This window comes from Nicotiana tomentosiformis, chromosome 11 (genome assembly GCF_000390325.3).
Source record: "Nicotiana tomentosiformis chromosome 11, ASM39032v3, whole genome shotgun sequence".
In the NCBI taxonomy this organism is placed as follows: domain Eukaryota; kingdom Viridiplantae; phylum Streptophyta; class Magnoliopsida; order Solanales; family Solanaceae; genus Nicotiana; species Nicotiana tomentosiformis.
Genome location: NC_090822.1, coordinates 3,249,078 through 3,263,385, shown reverse-complemented (window position 1 = coordinate 3,263,385; position 14,308 = coordinate 3,249,078). Strand labels below are relative to the sequence as shown.

The 14,308-nt window shown below is 35.4% G+C and overlaps 2 long non-coding RNA genes across 2 annotated transcripts in view; one reads left to right on the top strand and one right to left on the bottom strand.

Annotated features, from left to right (window-relative positions):
• The window catches only part of LOC138900733 (uncharacterized), a 56,451-nt gene extending 45,235 nt beyond the window's left edge, over positions 1 to 11,216 (bottom strand). Inside the window, exon 1 of the long non-coding RNA XR_011411962.1 lies at positions 11,171 to 11,216. This is a non-coding gene — a long non-coding RNA (uncharacterized lncRNA). The remainder of the gene's footprint in view (positions 1 to 11,170) is intronic.
• LOC138900734 (uncharacterized) overlaps positions 1 to 14,308 on the top strand; it is a 55,235-nt gene that overhangs the window by 30,199 nt on the left and 10,728 nt on the right. The gene's annotated exons all lie outside the window — the stretch shown is intronic.

Sequence of the window (14,308 nt, the reverse complement as noted above, 5' to 3'; positions counted from 1 at the left end):
GAAGAGGAATATCTGTGATGACCCAAAAGGTCATTTTATGTTTTAGAACTCGAATCTGCACTCTTAAGCCTTAAAATCTCATTTTTACCCTCATCAATTTGCGTGCACAGTCCGAGCAGGTTTTCCGAAAGCTTTTATGTTGAAAATTGATGAAAATAAGAATTTATGCCTTAAAAGTTGATTTTAGTTGACTTTGGTCAATATTTTTGATAAACGGGCCCGAATCTATATTTCGATGGTCACGTTGGATCCGTATAGAATTATGGGACCTGGGCGTAAGCCCAGAATCAAATTCGGAGGTCCCTAGCTCAAGTTATGAATATTTTATGAAAATTAAAAGTCTGAATATTTATTTGTTTTTAAGAAATGATTTATGTTTGAATTGTTAGTGTTGGGTCCGTATTCTGGTTCCGGAGCCCGGTACAGGTGCATTATAATATTTAAGACTTGTCTGTAAAATATGGTGAGAAACGGAATTGATTTGACGTGATTCAGACGTCCAGTTGAGAAGATATGAATTTTAAAGTGTTCTTGAGAATTTCATTTGATTTGGTGCTAAATTCATAGTTCTAGGTGTTAGTTTGACGATTTGATCATGCGAACAAGTCCGTATGATGTTTTTAGACTTGTGGGCATGTTCGATTTGGAGCCCCGAGGGCTCGGGTGAGTTTCGGATAGGCCACAGGATGTTTTGAACTTAGAAAATTTTGCTGGTATAACTGAACCTGTTGCAGGCCTCTAATCTCGCAATTGCGAGATCAGGCTTCGCAAATGCGAAATAAGCAGGCCTCGCAATTGCGAGGTATCTATCGCAATTGCGAAGAAGGCCGAGGCCAGCATGTTCTCGCAATTGCGATGGGGATCTGGAGAAGGGTATGTTCGCAAATGCGAATTTCTGCCCGCAAATGCGATGGGCCAATTGTCGCAATTGCGATATATTCTTCGCAAATGCGAAGGAAGCGGAAATGTGAAGGATCTCACATTTGCGATGACCCCTTTGCATTTGCGAGCTTCGCAATTGCAAAGCTCAGGTCGCAAATGTGACGTCCGCAGCTGATAACTTTGGACTTAAACGGAAATTTTCATTTCATTCTTCAATTTTTCGAACCCTAAACCTTAAGAGGCGATTTTCCAAAGACCAAATCTTCCCCAAATCATAGGTAAGTGATTCCTAACTCTTTTATTTCAATCTTTTACATCTTATAACAAGATTTCAACCTAGTATCTAGAAATATTATGGTGAAATAGAGATTTTTGGGTAGAACTTAGGAATTTCGGAAATTTGAGGATTTAGACCCCAATTTGAGGTCGGATTACAAAACTAATTTTATATTCCGGCTCGGGGTGAATGGGTAAATGGATTTTGGTCCGAACCTCAGGTTTTGACCAAGCAGGCCTAGGGTGTGTTTTTGACTTTTGTTGGAAAAAATTAGGAAAACTGTAATTATGCAGTAAAGTTGATTCCTTTAGCGATAATTGATGATATTAAACTAATTATGATTAGATACGAGTGGGTTGGAGGTGAATTCTAAAGGGAAAGCGTTACTTGAGCAGTGAGTGGCTTGCGAAATTGAGGTAAGTGTTGTGTCTAACTTTAGCTTGAGGGAATAGATATTATGTGAGTATTTGCTCCGTGATTTGTTGCTGAATACGATGTATAGTTGAGGTGACGAGCATCTATGCGTTGTGGTTGAGTCATAGCATGCGAGTGAAATTCCATTCTTGCAAATTTGTAGTCTTATATCTTGTTATCCATACTTATTGTTGTTGTTGAAATGTTGGGAGACTTGTATCCGGTTCTACCAAGGTTGATAAAATTGTGAATATTGAATCGAGGTTGAGATGTTAAATTGTGAAAGTAATCATTGATGAAATATTGATTTCTTTGTGAAACTTCTCTCTATCCGTTGTTATTGATTCTATGAATTGTGACTCCAGATCCGGGTGGTAGTAATTAATAGAGTTTTATGATATTTCGCACTTATTATATTTTATCTTAGTTAATTATTGTTAATTACTGAATGAAAATAAGGAATTGGTTAATGATTCTCTAACGTTGGCTTGCCTAGCAAGTGAAATGTTAGGCGCCATCACGGTCCCGTCGGTGGAAAATTTAGGGTCGTGACAATATCAGACAACAGAACTTCAACATTCCAAAACTTGAGAAAATGGCCCGTAGCCCATCCGAAACAAGCATGGGCCCTCGGGGCCCCGTCCAAACATACCAACAAGTTACATAACCTAACATGGACCCTCTCGAGGTCTCAAATCACATCAAAGAACGTCGACTATGAATCACACCAAGAATTAAACTTATGAACTTTCAAATCTTCCAACTTACAAAACTCGTACCGAAACATACCAAATAAATCCGGAATGACGCCAAATTATGCATGCAAGTCCCAAATGACATTTCAATTTTCGCCGTAATGCTTTAAATTACCCTACGGATTTCCAAAACCAAGTCCAGACGCACGCCTAAATCCAAAATCATCACACGAAACTACCGGAATCATCAAAATGCCAGTTCGAAGTCGTCTATACAAAAGTCAAATTCCAATCAACTTTTACCGCTTAAACTTCTAAAGCAAGAATCCTTCTTCCAAATTGACCCTAAATCATCCGAAAACTAAAGTCGGCAATACATGCAAGTCATAACACATAATATGAAGCTGCTCGAGACCTTATTCCGCCGAACGAGACTTTAATTCTCAAAACGACCGGTCGGGTCGTTACATTAATTCCTAATATAATGGGATATTCATTAATACTAATTTGTATATAATTGGTAAATTGTATATGCCCATATAATTAAGTTAAAACTTAATTATGGAGGGTAATAAAATTTCATAAATAGTATAGGAAGGTAAGAATACATTTATTTATCCAGAAGATTTAAAACAAAACATGGGGGGCCTTCACCAGATAAATTATGAATTAATATAGGTCTGATTTTGATACCATGATTAGAAATTGACCTTGAATCTTGTCTTTAATTAACTCCAAAAGTTAAATTAAGGCGGGAATTACTCAAGATCATTGTGGCACTCTAACATAGCATGTGTTTGTGTTATTGTTGTGTTCAAGTTTAACTTCTATTTTCATTAATTATTATGTATGAAGGGGAGTCTTGGAGCAATGGTAAAGTTGTCACTATGTGACCCATAATAGGTCGCGAGTTCGAGTCGTGAAAGCAGCCAATAGTGCTTGCATTAGGGTAGGTTATCTATATCACTTCTCTTGGGATGGGGCCCTTAACCAGCAGGGGCATATCTAGCTTAAGGGGTATCAGTTCACATGAACCCAATTAAAGTACAAGAAGGGGGGGTTAATTGTAGTCTTTTTAAATTTCTAGTCGACTACTCCTCAAACCTAATCGACTGATACGAAGACAACCTACACAATACTGTTAGTACTTCGATTCAATCAAATACTAATCTTAACAAATATTAATTGCTTATAATAAAATATGAAAGCAGTAAGGTAAATGACAATAAGAATTTTATACGGGTTCGGAACCAATGTGGTATCCTATTCCAGTCGCCTTGGGTTGCAAGGATGTTATCTCTTGATCTCTTTGTAAAATGAGTTGAGTACAACTTGTATAATTTTCAACATTCACCAACAACGAACAAGGGTTGGTTTTCACTCGCTCACCAACAACGAACAAGGGTTGGTTTTAACACGCTCACCAACATCGCAGAAGGTTGGTTTTTACTCGGTCACCAACAACGACTCTTTGGTTTTCACTCGCTCACCAAAGAAATGAATAATGAAACAACCTCTAAGAACACACTGCCTCTCTAATATTTATCTGTCTCTCTTTACTCTATTGTATACACAGTAAATCTATTAAAAGTGAATTATAATGATTAATTGTTAAGAGTAGAATAAAGAACTTGTAGTTGAATAGACAAATGTATAGAAGGGTGCGTACATTCTTCCTTCATAGAGCTTGTATATTTATAGCCCTTTCAACATGTTCTCGCTATTACATATCCCAAGGGAATTTGACCGTTGCTCCTTTATTTGTTTCCATAATTTGCAGCTCCAGTACTTGTATGCATATGGACAGTATATTGACTTGGAACTCTTTTGAAAGTGGATATACCATAGGCATTTTTGCAACATTGATTTCCTTTCCTTTTTTGGCTTATTGTATTTGGACATAATTGTCTCCACTTTCCTTTCTTGAATATGTAAAATCTTCGTTGAGTACCAGCATGAGAATCCTCGTGTAGAGGATTTTTTTCGTTTTTTCTTTTCTTGGTGCTTGAGTCAATGAGCTCACAATTTGATCATAAGTAATTTTCTTCACAATTCTACAACATTCCTTTTGTTGATCCTTCATTCATTGCACCTCTTTTTCTTTTTATGGTAGTAGAATATTCTCTCTTTATTTGGATGCAATATCTTGGTTGATCTTCTTTAGAAAACCTTGCATTTCATAATTAATATTTGCTGCATCTCCAATCATTCTTCAACCTTCTATAGTATTGATTAAATATTCTTGAATTTCCATAAGAGAAATAGTCATTCTTTACATGGAACTCAAACTTATTTCCATAAATTATTATCTTTCCATACCAAAGAAGGAATGTAGTTAGAATATTTTCCCATAAATAATAGTAGCATCTTTGAACTCCTATTATATTGAAAATATTTCTTTTTTGATCTTGGAAAATAATCTTCCATTATATAGATTATACTAGATCCATAACATATTTTCTTTTTATAGAAAATACATTATTCACCTATTATATTTAAAATATTCCTTTCTTGATCTTGGAAAATAATCTCTTTCCATAATATAGATTGTACTACATCTATAATATATTTTCTTTCCATAGAATATATTCTTCCTTGGCCTTGTAGTATCTTTTTCATATAATATTTTCCTTTCACAAATTAATATATTTTCTTCATGATTTTAGCAACTTTCCTTTCAAGATATTGAAAAACCTTTCTTCCATAATTTCCGCAGATTCTTCTTCAATTCAATCTGGCTATCAAATATTATTCCTTCTATGACGCTTGGAGATAATCTTCCTTGATAATATTTTTGCTCATAAATTCTTCACATGAAATTCTCTTTCTCATATTTCTTTGAATTTTTACCATCATCTTCTTCCTTGAATAAACTTGTGCAAGAATAAGATTACCACAAGTAAATATTCTTTGATTAATAATTATGTTGGTTTGTTATCACCAAAATCAATACGTAAAACATTGAGGCTAACAATCTCCCCCTTTTTGATGATGGCAAACCATTGAGTACAAAATAAGAGAATTTAATCAAATGATAACTTTATCGAATCAATTGAAAAGTCTAGAAAACTTTCAAGAGGGAAATTCACAAGTTGTCTTAGTTTTTCAAAGCACCCTTGAAATGTAGTAGAAGAGTTGCACCATATTCACAAAACAAATTAAAAAACCTGCAAATAGTTGGAAAGATTTCAACAAGATTTGTATCGAGTCGAAAGATTTGTATATAACTAGAACCTTAGGCAAACTTCAACATATAAACACATAAGAGACAAGATGATAATGAATTAGTTACCATGCTTGAGGAATCATATGGTTTGTTATCATCAAAATGTGAAACCTTGAGGCTAACATCCCTAATCTTTTACTTAATTAAACCATGTATAATAATGTTATATTTCTTTAAAATTACTTAACTATTTGTGTGTGCACCCAAGCTTGAAACATCCTATGGTGTAATAATTATTGGGTGCACCTCTACAAATGAAATTGGCGGTTTAAATCTAACTTTGAACGATCTTGTTTTTGGTATAAGTATATATATATATATATATATATATATATATATATATATATATATATATATATATATATATATATATATAATAAATATATGTGTGTGTGTGTGTGTGAAAATCATGTAAATTTCAAAAAGAATATAATTTTGAGCCTATAATTTCAAAAGTTTATTGAGTTCATGGTAAGAGACTAAAGTTAAACTCGTCTAATGTAAATTCTAGATCCCCTTTTTCACAACAATGCACTCATTATCTTGAAATTCTTAATCTGGCTTTATTCCTCGAATCCTGTGTGAACGCGGAATGCTTTGTGCACCGGGATATCCATTTTTAATTTATTATTGTTGATGAAGTCTTACTAATGCTGATGTGATTCTGAGTTCTTTTACCAGCTCCGCTTGTCACCAAAATGTAGTAATTGCTAGGAGTTTTGTTTTTGGGAGGGGGTGAATAACTAGTTACTGAAAATTTATGAACATGAGGAATATGTGTTATTGATTTATCTCCATTTGCTTCACATATTTATTGGACCAATAAATTTATCTACTCTTTTTTTCGTTTTCATTTATTTTTTGCTTCAAAAGATAAGTAAAAGTTTTTCCACTCTTATGTTTTTAAATTAACTTGCCTTCACTTCAGGCATAGTGCCTTCAGTGTTGGGTCAGGCTAAACCCTTTCCATTCCAGCAAAAAGAAACACCAAAATACATGAGTGGGGAGGGGGGAATAGACCAAACCTCCTAGATTCAAGAGTGCGGGCAATAAGGATGTAACATATTTCCTTCAAAACAATGGGAAATGGAAGTTCTATACCGAAGTCACTTCCATTTCATCAAACTAAATTAACTTACACAAAAATTGCATTTGTCATATCTTCTCCTAATACTCGGAAGTTGACATTTATCAAGTTGAAACACTCCCTTCACCTCTTTCGGTAATTGTTGGGAAGAGTAATAGAAAGTACTGTTTCCACTCATAGATGCCATTTTTGCAAGGAAGTTGGCCACTTGATTTGCTTCCCTGTAGCAATGAGATATGGTTACTTCTGCACTCTTCATCAATTGAGAAGTGTATGTTATGATCCTTCTGAGTTTAAGATTCGTTGTGTCTTCCTGCTTGATCATGTTGGAAATAATCAATGAATCAAGTTCCAGGTTGAATTTTAGGATCCTATTCTGAATGCACCATTTTGCTCCATAGTTAGCAGCTGCAGCCTCAATTTGGTTATTGCTATTACAGTGTAAAGGAACTGAAAAGGCCATAATTAAGTCTCCTTTGTGGTTTCTTATAACTCCTCCCATACCTGCTCTATTAATATGTGGAATGTAACTGCCATCAGTTTTTACCTTCACCAAATTAAATGTAGGTCTAATACATGAAACAAGCCTCCAGCTAATAACTGGTTTGAGTCTATCAATAGTGTCACACATATCAGCTCATCTTCCAGAAAGCTTAACATTAGGATATGTTGTACCTAAGGCATCTTTGATAGTCCAACAAATATGTTACCCCATCTTGTTTTTACAGATCATTTTTTGCTCTCCATATTTGCAAGATATCCAATTTCTCCACCAACTAATCACAACTGGCATAAATTGTAATATAAATTTGTGGACTTTGTTTTTGGGCTTAAGCTCCCACCATATATTGAAAACTCTCTTAACATTCCAATGTTGATGAGTAATTCCAAGTGGAGTCCCAAAGTATTTCCATATATATGTAGCAGCTTCACCCTTAATGAATGAGTGTTGCATTAAGTCACTCTGTGTATTATGACAACAATAGCACCTGGATCTTATTGGATTGCTAAACATGTTGAACCTGTTGATAACTTCATTAAAGGGTAGCTTCCCTTTGTATAACCTCCACGCCAAGAAGGAAATTTTGAAAGGAATGGATTTGTGCCATATTTTATTCCACTCAAGGTTCTTTTGGCTACTATGTCTGATGATATGCCATGCTGATTTGTTGGAGTAGTGTCCATCAGAAGAGTCCATCCACACTGCATAGTCACTTCGATCATGTTCTCCTATGTCAATTAGAATTATTTGCTGAACCATGTCCTCTGGTACTACCAACCTGTGTCTGTCAATGTTCCATATACCATTTATGATGTAGTCCTTGACTAGGATTTTGGAACTTCTGCCATTGTAAGGAATTAATTTGACCAAAGCTCCCTTTTCAAGCCAGTTATCCCAACAAAAATTGCTCTCACCAATATTGATCTTCCAAACCATTCTTTCTTCAACTTTATCTCTGAGAAGAATCATGTGTTTACATAATTGAGAGTCTTTATTGGTCACTTTTTTCTGTGCTGGATGACTTCTACTACAATATTTGGCTTTTAAGAAGTTAGCCGAAAGAGAATGTTGAGTTCTAAACCTCCACCATCTCTTCATATCCAGTGTATTAGCAATGTCTTCCATGCTTCTTATTCCAGCACCACCTTCTGTCTTTGGCATACAAATATTCTTCCATGAGCTCCAATGATACTTGTTTTGATCCTCATTAGTTCCCCAGAAAAATCTAGCAAACTATTTTTTCAGAAGCTTCAAGGTACTTTTGGGTGGACATATTGCAGATAAAATATATGTGGGGAGAGCCTGAAGTACACTTTTTATAAGTACCATTCTGCCTCCATAAGATAATATTTTTCCCTTCCAACCGCTAAGCCTCTTAATTACCTTTGTAGGCATGCCATCAAAGTAACTGATCTTCTTTCTTCCCACATAAATAGGGCATCCTAGATATGTAAATGGGAATTGGTTATCCATAAATCTCTTGCACACTCTCAATCTATTAATTCTGTATGCACTGGTTTATAGAGCAGTCAAAAGGAAACTTTTTTTACTATTATCTATCTGCCCAGAAGCATCCTCATAGTTCTTGATTTGTTTCATAATGAGCTTCACTGACTTGCCATTACCACTATTGAAGATAACAATGTCTTCTGCATATGCTAGATGATTAATCTGAGGTCCCCTGGCGTTCACAGAGAAAGGAATAAAGTGAGAGTTGTTATACAAGTTATTCAAGGATCTAGATAATACTTTTGCTGCTAATATAAATAAAGATGGGGATAAAGGATCTCCCTGTTTAGGTCCTTGAGAGGAAGTAAAGAACCCTTGTCTAGAACCATTGATGATTATTGAGTACCATTCTCAAGAGATTTGGTTCTCAATAATCTGAATCCATTTTCCATTAAAGCCAAATTTCTTTAATACATCAGTTATGAATGGCCAAGACATTCTATCATATGCCTTGGCCATATCTAACTTCAAAATAATGTTCCCTCCAGCATTTATTTTTGAAATTCCTTGAACAATCTCCTGAGCCATCATGAAATTCTCTGTTATGAGTCTACCTATAATGAAACCACTTTGATTGTCAGAGATAAGATTAGAAAGTAGAGGGTTAAGTCTCCTAGATAGAACCTTGGAGATGATCTTATTAGTCACATTGCTGAGACTAATTGGCCTATTGTCTGTGAAACTATCAGGTGATTCAACTTTAGAAATAAGAGCGAGGCAAGTATGCGTATAAATTTTAGTAAGTTTTTTGCCACTAAAGAACTCCAGAACAAAGTCAACATTGTCAGTCTTGATAATGCTTCAACAGGCTTGAAAGAACTACCCATTATACCCATCCGTCCCTGCACAACTATATCTACTCATACTAAAAACAACTTCCCTCGTCTCAATTTCATTAGGAAGATTTGTGAGCATCTTATTGTCTTGAGAAGTAACTATAAAAAGAATGCAATCTAGCAGCGTGGGATTCATGTTAGTCTGGCTGAGGTTAAACAGTTGCTCGAAATGCTTAATGGCAACTTTTGCAATCTTGTCATCACCCTGAATCCATCTTCCTTTATGGTTCTTAATTCTATAGATATCCAATTTTCTTCTTCTTTCTCTTAAGACACTATGAAAATATTTGTTGTTATAATCTCCTTGTTGGAACCAGTTGAGTTTGGTTTTATGTTTGAGAAGAGACTCTTGCATTCCCAGCCATTTAATGTATTCGGTATGACCTTTGTTATCTATCATGTTCTGAATTATGAAGGATGTCTAATTCTTCAAGAATGTGGACCTTAGCTTCCCAGGAGCTAACATGTTCATTAATATCTCCAATATGTTTCTAGACCATTGACTTAGCCTTTAGCTTAATGCTTTCAGTTTACACTGTAATCTCCACATATCATTACCTTGGACTTGCATATTCCAAACTTCCTGGACCAAATCCATAAAACCTTCTTGCTCTATCCAAAGTTTAAAAATCTAAAGTATTTAATACTTTGTTGTTGATCATTATGGCTTTTCATTAGCAATGGACTTTGATCAGAGCCAGTTCTCACTAAGTGTTTAACGAGGTTATGCTGTGTCCATTGATCATTGACCAGAATTCTATCAAGTCTTTTCCATAACCTTTTAGCAGGTCTCCAATTATTTCAGCAGTTGTGGTTAGGCCCAACAAAACCAATGTCAGTGAGACCACATACTTCCATATGTTATCTGTTGAGCTCTATGTGTCCTCCCCCCCCCAACTTCTCCTCTGTGTCCATAATAACATTGAAGTCACCCTCCATGCACCATGGCCCAGTGATTAAGTGGCTAGTACTTCAATACTATCCCACAATTCGCTTCTTTCCCCAGAGGTAAATTTGGCATAAACAGCAGTGACAAAAATATCAGAATTATTCCTGGGGCATTTAAAATTTAAAGTCATATGTTGATCATCATTGGCCAGTACAGAAGTGTTGTCGAGATGATTCCAAAAGTACCAAATTTTCCCACTTGTATTAGACATACAATATTGGAAACCCAAAATTTTTCTGTAATTACTCATAGCAACAAGAGGTTCACAAACGGCAATGAAAATTACCTTGTTAATGTCGGCAATAAGTTTTAGTGTGTGAATTGCTTTTTGGATCTCACCCCCCTAATGTTCCAGAATATTGAACTAATCATTGAGAAGTGTAGGGGTGTGTTTTTTTTGTTTCCTTTTCCTCTGTTGGGAGATGTGGACTTTTCTCTATTTTCCCTTCCTTATTTCTTACCTCTGCTTCTACCTCTGATAGCAGGTGAAGTTTCAATATGTTGTATTTGTATGGACTCCATTTCATTGTTACTAGCGAGGTTGGCGTATATCGATTTTTCAGTGTTGCCTCAATTTTTTTCATTCTTTCTGTTTCTGCTTCTCCCTCTTGTGGTAGGTGACATCTCTCCGTGTTGAGACTATTTTTCATTTTCAGGATTGTTGTGAATAGATTTTGATTCAGAGAGTTTGATCCACTCTTATTTGATTGCCTATAAATACCTCTATTGTGTTAGTGTTCATTCACAACTCTGAATTGCAATCTTTCTTATTAATATGGCTCGCTTCTTGTACTTCATGGCATTTGCAGTTTTGGCAATGATATTGTTTGTTGCCTATGGTTTGTCTCCATTAATTTGTTCCTCTAAAACATAATAAAAATTAATGGAAATTGTGTGAAGTTTAATTCTCTTTCTTGCCATCCAGTCGCTTAAGTACATAACTTTAACTTATATACTCCAATAGTGTACCACTAGTGTAATATTTCTTAACACTATCAGGTCTATGTTATATGTGATAATATTCTACTTGCCTTCTTTTCTCATTTTTTAGGGAGCGCTACCCGTAAATATCTTTTGAAGAGACCTAATACTGTAAATTATTTGTGTTCGTGTGTGTATGTTAAATACCTAATAAATTTTTCAAGTGTGGCCTTTTTTTTTTGATGTACTTATAAGTGCTATTTGAATGATTGTAGAAGTGCAAGCTCAGAGTAGTTGCAAAGCATATAGCAATACATTCTCTAGATTTTATATAACCATAGAAGATGGAAATATATGCAAAAAAGCTTGTATCAGTGAGGGATTTACTAATGGTCATTGTACAAAATTTATCCCGAGGCAGTGCCTTTGCTTTAAGCCATGTGTATTTGATAAGAAGATGACTAAAACAGGAATTCTGTCACATAATAAAGTGCAGCCCTTCTTAAAATGATAGCTAATGTTGTGTTCTAATTGGCTTTTAGTAGCCTTTTGTTACGCTTTAAATAAGTGTGGCACGTCAATCCTTTGTGCAATAATATTGCACTAAGTTTATTTGTGTACTTTTAATGAAAATGGCCTTTTATGGTCTTTGTTTATATTATCCATTTTTCTAGCTTTCCCTTTTGTTATTTTCTCCTTTTTTTTATAATCTTTTATAGTAGTAAGTACTAGAGGAGCTTTGGAGTACTGGTAACATTGTCTCTGTATAGATCAGGGTTCGAGCCGTGAAAATAGTCATTAATGCTTAAATTAAAATAGGTTGTATACATTAGGTGCAACCCTTTCTTATATCATGCGTGAACGCGAGATACCTTGTGCACCGAACTGCCCTAGAGATAATTTGGGCCCAATCTCAAGAACAGAATTTTTTGAAGAAAAGTTGAAGTTAACTATTTTCTTACTCCCAAAAGGAAAAACAAGAAAAATAAAAAAGGAACTCAATACTAAGACACTAATGAAAGAAATAGCAAACAATCACTCATATTAACTTTATTTTAGGGAGAAACAACAAAAAGTGTAAAGTTTTTGTCACGACCCAAAATCTGACCCGTTGTGGTGGCGCCTATCTCAATACTAGGCAAGCCGATAACATCAATAACCCTCGATTTCCATTATGTTTGAAAATATAATATTTAAATACAATATAAAATCCCACAAATACTGATACGAACACTCCCCAAAACGTGGTGTCACTGAGTACATGAGCATCTAATATGAATACAAGTCTGAAAAATACGATCTATAATAGTTTAAGACCAAATACAGTAAACAAGGAGGTAAGAAATGAGAGACAAGGTCTGCGAAATACGGCAGCTGCCTCTGAATCTCCGAAAAATTAACTATACGAAAGAATCAACACCCGCTATGACCGAGAACACCTGGATCTGCACACGAAGTGTAGGGTATAGTATGAGTACAACCAACTCAACAAGTAATAATAATAAATAAGGAACTGAAGATAGTGACGAGCTACACAACTACAGTTCATTTTCAGTAATTCCCGCAGAGATTAGACATGCTTTCAAATCCAACAGTTTAAGTCAAATCAGTTTTATAAAGTTCAAGTTCTTGTAATCAGGATATAAAATCTTTCAGAAAATTTCACAACAATGACAGATAGCAACTAAGTGCAACAACAAATGAAAAGCAAGTACACCCTCTCAGGGCAACAGTTACTCAACTCGTCACAACAGCTCAACCACTCGGCTCTCAGCCCTCAACACTCTCACTCAATGGGTACTCGCGCTCACTGAGGGTGTACAGACTCCGGAGGGGCTCCTACAACCGAAGCGCTATAATCTGCACGGACAACTCACGTGCCATAGTATAAATATATGAATCTGCACGGACAACTCACGTGTTGTACGGACAACTCACATGCTATAGTATATATAAGGATCTGCACGGACAACTCACGTGTTGCACGGACAACTCACGTGCTATAGTATAACATCTCACAATCAGGCTCTCGGCCTCGCTCAGTTATAAATCTCTCCAGTCTCTCAGGCTCTCAACAATCATGAAATCATCCCAAACAACAATGATATGATGCATCAATAAAGAACAATAGAGACTGTGATAAAATAATTACGTAAACTATGACTGAGTACAAAACAACAATTAAGCAGATATTTCAACATATACACGACCTCTATGGATCCCAACAGTACCAACATATAGTCTAAACATGATTTCTAACATGACTTATAGACAAATTTCCACAACACATAGAGAGCTCACAGTTATCAATAAGTTATTCAACTTTACAGTTTCCACGGGATGGACCAAGTCACAATTCCCTCGGTGCACGCGTACACGCCTATCACCTATCATGTGTGTCACCTCCAAAATAATCACATGACACAAAATTCGGGGTTTCATACCCTCGGGACCAAATTTATAGTTGTTACTTACCTCAAAACGTAAAATTCTTTACTTTGCTATGCCTTTGCCTTACAAATCGACCTCCGAATGCCTCGAATCTAGTCACAAATAATTCATTTCAGTCAATCAAATTTATTGAAATAAATTCCATATGAAAATATAATTTTTCCATAAACAATCCGAAATTTAACTCAAAAATCGTATGTGGGGCCCACGTCTCGAAACCCGACAAATATTATAAAATCCGAAAGCTCATTCCAACACGAGTCTACCAATACTAATTTTACCAAAATCCGACCTCAACTCGACCTCCAAATCATCAAATCTTATTTCCAAATCTCTAAGTTCAAATCTCCGATTTACATCTCAAAAACATGTAATCTAGTCGGATTATTCGATGATAATTCAATATTATGGAGTAGAAATGATCACAAGGGATTTACCTCAAGTTTTTCCGTGAAATCCTTGCTCAAATATCGCCCAACCCAAGCTTGAAATGCCCAAAAATGAAAAAAGCTCGGAACCCCTCTGTTTTTGTACTGCCTAGGGGTTTTCGCACCTGCGA